Genomic DNA, 7,365 nt, shown 5'->3' with positions numbered 1-7,365 from the left:
AATTATTCCCTACTGCAAGGTCATTCACAGGTCACTATAGAACTCCATGACTTTATATATACAGTAAAACTTGGTTATAGCAACATCGGTTTCTGCGACACCTTGTCTATTGCATCAAATATTCAATGGTACGAACTAATTCCTCATAAAGCAACTGTTTTTATACCTTGCTTAGTACGACATGCACAAATGCATCAACCTCATATGTAACGTCATTTTCATTCCTGAATCTCTCTGATATGGACATTGAACGTAATTTAGAAAGTGTGTATTGGGCAAGTAACAGGAAACAGATGAAGATAACTGATTACTGTACTCGTATCTAGGTACAGTAAGGCACAACAATTGATGTAATCTACTGTAATTTGGTGAGTAGGCCTACCTTTAATATACAGTATTAGTGCGGTGTGTATTGTCAGTGAAAAGCGCTGTAATATGTCCTTGATATTAAACATTTGGGCAATTCCACGTTAATGTTACGTTAATCTGTGATTAACTACGTATTTCACTAAAAAATGCAACACTTTAACTCGGTTTTTGGTAGATTTTTACGTGACTAACATAAGGCTACTGTGGAAGTGCCCATTTCGGTTATAACGACACTATTTTTAGGTCCCTTTGATGACGTTATAACCAAGTTCTACTGTATTATAATATGACAGGATTTCTGTGGTGTGCCTCATTATTTCCAAGCAAATTTTGGGACAGTACCGTAACACATTGATTGGCTTGGTAGTTCAGTCTGTGTAGTGACTACACTGCAGGCTGGATGACCAGAGAATCATGGTTCAATTCATGACACAGGCAAAGATTCTTCTCTTTGCCATCATGTCCAGACCACCTCTGGAGCCTATTCACCCTCCTCTCTATTGGATGCTGGCAGGTCTTAAGCTTATCCCTGCAACTGGACAACAGCATTCTGGCTAAGAAATCCAGATGCAGGTATCAGCTCATACAGGAAACTGTATGTAAAGATTAAGCTCTATGCTACTAACATGAATCAAGGAGGATGGCTTCTCCCCCTTTCCCTGAAGGAAAGGCAGAAGACGTACCAGTCACTTCCTCCTGAATGACACTCCTCTACCAAGGCCCTTACATAGAGAAAGCACGACTGTTTCCTTACTTTCCATTTACTACAGCCCTGAAAGTAACCATTACTTTCCAAGTTCTTGGTTTCAAATTTCCCCTTCTGTGCGAGACTTATGCTGACCTTGAAAATTCCAGTTGAGTCCAATTTTACAAATTCCAATTTTTTCTTGAAAGTAGCATTGGATTCCTTAAAAAATCCATTTCCCATATGTGATGATAAACCAGCGTTCCCCTTATAAGGACCATTTTTTCTATATCTTTACATTGGTTTGAACCAGGGTTCTTTCCTTTACCCTCTCTCCTTGTGTCCCATGACAACCTTTTTTGTAATTCATGTACATAAGGAAGCCTTTTCCTGAATCTACACTTTTCAGCTCTGAAGATGAAGGCAGCATGTTCCCCTGAAACAAAACTATGCTGTGTCACAACCCAGAAGACCACCACAATTTTATTTGACACTGCCATGAAAACCTCAAAACCTGTACATTTGATTGAATTGAGAACATCAGTTTGCATTTCTGAGTACTTATTATCTTTGTGTGTATGTATGCATGCACATGCACGTGTATGTGCATCTTTTGTTTTTTGGTGTTGTGGATCTGTGTTATAGTCCACTTTTTAAACCCAGTGTTTATAAAGCACAACATGGCAGTCTTAACTTTCCCATGGATAACATTTTGGATAATACTAATTTTTGGTGGGTGAAAGAATACTTTGCTTATTTAGATATAATCAGGAAATAGTATATGCCAAATTATGCAGAACTAAGGTTTCAATTAACCAACAGTGTGATGAAAACTTTATCTGCAGTACCACTTTGTACATTCACTTCGTCTTAAAGCAAATATGTTTACAGTCTCTCATTAGTCTCTCTCTCTTGAGGACATTTTGACAACATTAGATTCGAAACGATTTGCCATGGGCGTATTTGTAGATCTTACAAAGGCCTTCGATGTAATAAACCATGACCGGTTACTTACTAAATTGGACTTGTATGGGCTTAGAGGAAAGATTCATGAGTGGATGACCTCGTATCTATCGAATAGATTCCAATATGTAGAAATTTATCACCAGGACCATGTATCCTGTTATTCTAAGTCTTTTACCTTGTCACTTAAGGAAATTAAACATGGTGTTCCGCAGGGATCTGTTTTGGGTCTTCTGTTGTTTTTATTATTCATTAATGATTTGCCATATGCTATACCTCAGGCTAAGGTTGTACTATTTGCAGATGACACTAATATATTGTTCACTGATAACTCTCTTAGATCTTTAAATATAAAAATCAAAAAGGTTATTGATCAACTAGAAAGTTGGTTTAATGTGAATCAACTTTTTGTTAACACTGACAAGACCAAAGTATTATTTTTCCATGGAAAAGGATCTACTTCTAGGAACAGACCGGTCATACGTTTATTCAATAGGGAATTAGTATATTCATCTTCGGTGAAATTCTTGGGTATTGATATCTCTGAAAATTTGAGCTGGTTGAATCACACTCAATATATCTGCCTTAAGCTGAGCAAGGCTCTATATCTGATCAAATCCTTACGTAATTCTGTTAGTTTACAGGTATTAAGAAATGTATATTTTACTAAATTTGAATCCATATTTAAGTATGGTATTATGTTTTGGGGTGGTGGAGGTAAAGAGATTGATACAGTTTTTAAAGTACAAAAAAATGCATAAGAGCCATTATGGGCGGTTATAATCGGGCATCCTGCAGAAGGCTGTTTGGTGAGTTAGAAATTTTAACTGTTACTTCTTTGTATATACTGGAGATTTTATGTTTTATCATAAAAAATAGAATCTATACAACTCTGAACTCTGATGTGCATAATTACAATACAAAGCATAAACATAATCTGTATGCCCAACATTGTAATACAAATCGTTGTAAGAGAAGTGTGATAAACGTGGGCATAAAACTATACAATAATCTTCCTTTGGAGTTAAAGAATGTATCTGATTTTAAAGTGTTTAGGAGGAAATTGAAGTGTTATTTGTTGCATAGTGCCTTCTCTCTTCAGGAGTTTTTTTATATGTAAGATGTTGAATTAAATGACTGTAATTGTTTGTTAATGCATGTGCTGGTGGTTTTTTTATATAATTTATTAAGTATTTATGTATTCTTTGATTATGTTAGGTATGATTGTTATTTATTTTTAGTATTCTCTTTGACTTTATCCGATTGTATATTTTACAGTTATGGATGTAAATAAAATTATGAAAATTATGAAATTAATTTAAAATAACATTAAAATCACAATCAGCTGCTACATGTTTTGGCATTACTTGGCCATCCTCAGGAAACTGTGTGCTTGTTGTTATTGTCAAATTTTACAAATTTTTAATTTGGTAGTTGCTTTAATAGTACTTACTTGCATTGCTTTATTTAGTCCTATGAATATTGGTGTGGTGTTGTGATTGTTGTTATGTTTATCAACAATACGTAAAGATGTGTCATTATTATATGTACTGTATTTACGAGGGGGTACCCAAAAATAACCGGAAACGACCTGTTGCGCGCGCATGCTTTGTAGTTACGAGTTGTGCTGCTAGGTGGTGTTAGCTGGGGGTCTCCCGCGACTGTTAGTGAGCTGGCATCAGTCTGAGTTAAGTGGTTTGTCTGTAGTGCTCTGTTGTGTGCGTTCCTGTTTCAACCCTTTGGCGATTAGTGAGATGGCCGACCAGAAGGAACAAAGAGTGTGCGTGAAATTTTGCTTTCTGTTAGGGAAAACTGCACTTCACTCTTCAAGTCGCGGCAAACATTCACGCGGTTTTCTCTTTGGTCATCTCCGAGCAAGCGAGGAACAAATTTTGCAGACACCCGTCTCATGTGCAAACCTTCGGTTAAAATTCGCTGGACCGTGCTCCATGAGATGTTCGTTTCCTCAGAAAGTTGGTCAATGGTCTTTCGACGATCTTCATCAATTGCACGTTTGATTTTGGCAATGTTTTCGTCATTTCTTCCTGTCGAAGGACGCCCGGGGCGTGGCATGTCTTCTGTTGACATGTTGCCAGATTTGAAACGGGAAAACCACTCGTAGACCTGTGATTTCCCCAAAGCATCATCATTAAAGGCTTGCCGAAGCATCCCAACAGTCTCGGCTGCAGTTTTCCCTAACAGAAAGCAAAATTTCACGCACACTCTTTGTTCCTTCTGGTCGGCCATCTCACTAATCGCCAAAGGGTTGAAACAGGAACGCACACAACAGAGCACCACAGACAAACCACTTAACTCAGACTGACGCCAGCTCACTAACAGTCGCGGGAGACCCCCAGCTAACACCACCTAGCAGCACAACTCGTAACTACAAAGCATGCGCGCGCAACAGGTCGTTTCCGGTTATTTTTGGGTCCCCCCTCGTATTCATCTATAAAATGTAGTAGTTTAGAAGTAGAAAAAATAATAAAGAATGTTATAGAAATATGTACTGGAACATTGAAATTACTGATCAGTTATATACATACTTTTAAATAAAAGAAACTTACAGGGGATGAACAAAAATATGGAAACACCCAACAAAAAACAAATTAACGTGACTAATATGGTGTAGGACAATCTCTGGCTTGCAGAACTGCTTGCAGTCTCCTTGGAATGGATAAATAAAGGTCCTGTATGATTTGCAAGGGAATCTTGTACCATTCTTCCTGAAAATCATGGTAAGTTCTGTTATCGATGATGGAGGTGGATAGCGCGCACACAGATTGCTCTCCAAAACAGACCACAAAGGCTCAATAATATTGATATCTGGTGATTGTGGGTGCCATGGCAGACGTGACACTTCATCTTCGTTCTCAGAAAAACAGTCCTGGATGATGTGAGCTATGTGAACACAGGCATTGTTGGCTTGGTAAATGGCATCACAATTAGGGAAGAAAGTTTGCACCATGGGATGGACCTGGTCGCCCAAAATGGTCACATAGCTGTTGGCAGTGACATGACCTTGCAGGGTAATAATGGGTCCAACAGAATACCATGATATGGCTGCCCATACCATGATCAAACCCCTGCCATGTTTCACTCTTGGCAGCAAACAATCTGGATCATAAGCTTGGGATGGCGTTCTCCAGACGTAAACTCGACCAGAAGTCGGAAACCGCGTGAAGGTGGACTCATCTGACCAAATGACCTTCTTCCATTGCTCCATAGTCCAGGTTTTATGACTTTGGCACCACACTGTCCTCTTAGTGGCATTTTGATCACTGATGAGTGGCTTTAGAATTGCAGCTCGTCCAGAAATACCCTGCTTGTGGAGTTCCCTTCATACTGTTTTGGTGCTGACAGGGTTTGTGAGCATGACATTCAGTTCAGCAGCAACTTTTGCAGCTGTAGTCTTCTTATTTTTCATCACAATCCTATGCAATGTTCGTCTCTCTCAATCACTCAACACACATTTCCATCCACGCTGGTGTTTATCAGATGCAGTTTTTTCAGTCCTCCTGTATGCGGTCATAATCTTGGATACTGTGCCTCGCGAAACACCAAAAACCTTGGCTGTCTTGGTTACGGAAGCACCCACCATATGGGCCCCAACAATTTGCCTGCATTCGAATTCTCTTAGCTCTGACGTGATGCACAAAAAATTGCACAGAACACTGTCTCGACGACAAATGAAGCTTGCAACGTATTGCGGAGGTTGTACAGGTAGTGGTGTTGGGCAGATACGACAGCATGACCTACAAACGTCGCCAAAATAAACACTTCAATTCAGGCATGCATTTCACAAGGTGTTTCCATATTTTTGTCCATCCCCTGTATATACTAATGGTGTCAAAAATCCATATTCTGTACATATAGAGTGAACTTCTGATAATCTATGGTACTTGTGGAAGAAGTAATGAAAAACAATGTGTTATCCAAATACTCATGCATAATAAATTAAAGCAATCTTTGTTTAGGGGAAGTAGGTCAGGAGGAAAAGGCAATGAAATAATAACATGGCAAGTTGCAGTAGGGTGAGATGTACAGACTGCTACAAATTATTAAAAACCATCACTGCTATACAGTATTATACTGAAACAGGTGTAATGAGCAAATAAATGATTGTTGGAAGCTATAATCAATAACTGCAAGGTCCTAAAACTTTGGCAGCAAATCTACAAAGCAGAAAATTGAGTCACCTATAAACATGCATCTATTTATAAATGGGTGCATTAATATATATCCAAAAACTATAACAAAACATTTCTTTATTCATTATTACACAGTATACACAATTTGTAACATTGTCATTCTACAGCTTGTTTCAGTCAAATGGCTAGCATTTCTGCTTTGTATTTGGGAAGTCCTGGGTTTAAATCTTGGTGGAGAGACTGAATATTTTTACTAATGTTTTCATGGTTTTACTCAGTTCCTATGGGAAAATTCCAGAATAGACCTACAAATTAAACTATGACAGCATTATCCACATCCATTCAAATGTATTATTTATTCAGTGATCATCATATCATTGGACACTATAGCCTGAACTACCGACAGCATTAAATAAAACATAAATAAATTAAATATACTCGTAAATTCAGCTTGTTGCAGTAACTTTATACTAAAGAGACTGGTATAGTGGTAACATTATAGGCATGTATTTCAGAGATACATAGTTCAGATCTTAGGCAGGCAACTGACTATTCAGAGCGGATTTCGTGGTATTTCTGTATCTGAATGATAGTATTGTGGCATATAGACCCATTGCTAAGCAGGGACTGTAAACAGTAGTCACTGCTAGGTAATGCCTGCAACAATAGAAGAACAGTGTTTCTGTGGTCTGCGCATGGCTGTTTCTGGGAAATGGCTCCGTAAACACGTTCTGTGGCAATGGACATGGACACAACAATAGAAGAATGGTGGTTTCTGTGTGGTTCGTGCTGAGATGTTATAAGCAAGGGATAAAGTCGAAGTTCAGATTTCTGCGTGGGAGACTGTGAAGATAGAATCTGAGCATGTGAAGATGAAGAATCTCCACTCTTAGAAACCATTGCCAGGGAACGGCTGGTGAAGACACAGTGAGCAGGAAAAGGCTTAGTGGGTGCTGTGGTGATTTGTGATTTGTGGTTAATAAATCCATTCACCAATCCAAACACCATCTATAGTCACCCCTAAATCATGACAGTGTATTCAAATATGTCAAGGCTACCTCTTTCAAAATCCTTGCTTTGCTTACTGTTCACAGTCATCTTCCCATGTCATTCATTGGTATATAAATTCTGCCGTTAATATAGCGTCAGTAAGTAACGTGAGATTTAATGAAGCATGAAAACTTCACCAAACCTGCA

The sequence above is a fragment of the Cryptotermes secundus genome, unplaced genomic scaffold, assembly GCF_002891405.2.
Source record: "Cryptotermes secundus unplaced genomic scaffold, Csec_1.0 scaffold666, whole genome shotgun sequence".
Lineage (NCBI taxonomy): Eukaryota > Metazoa > Arthropoda > Insecta > Blattodea > Kalotermitidae > Cryptotermes > Cryptotermes secundus.
The sequence above is the reverse complement of the archived record's forward strand: the minus strand, read 5'-3'. Positions refer to the sequence as shown.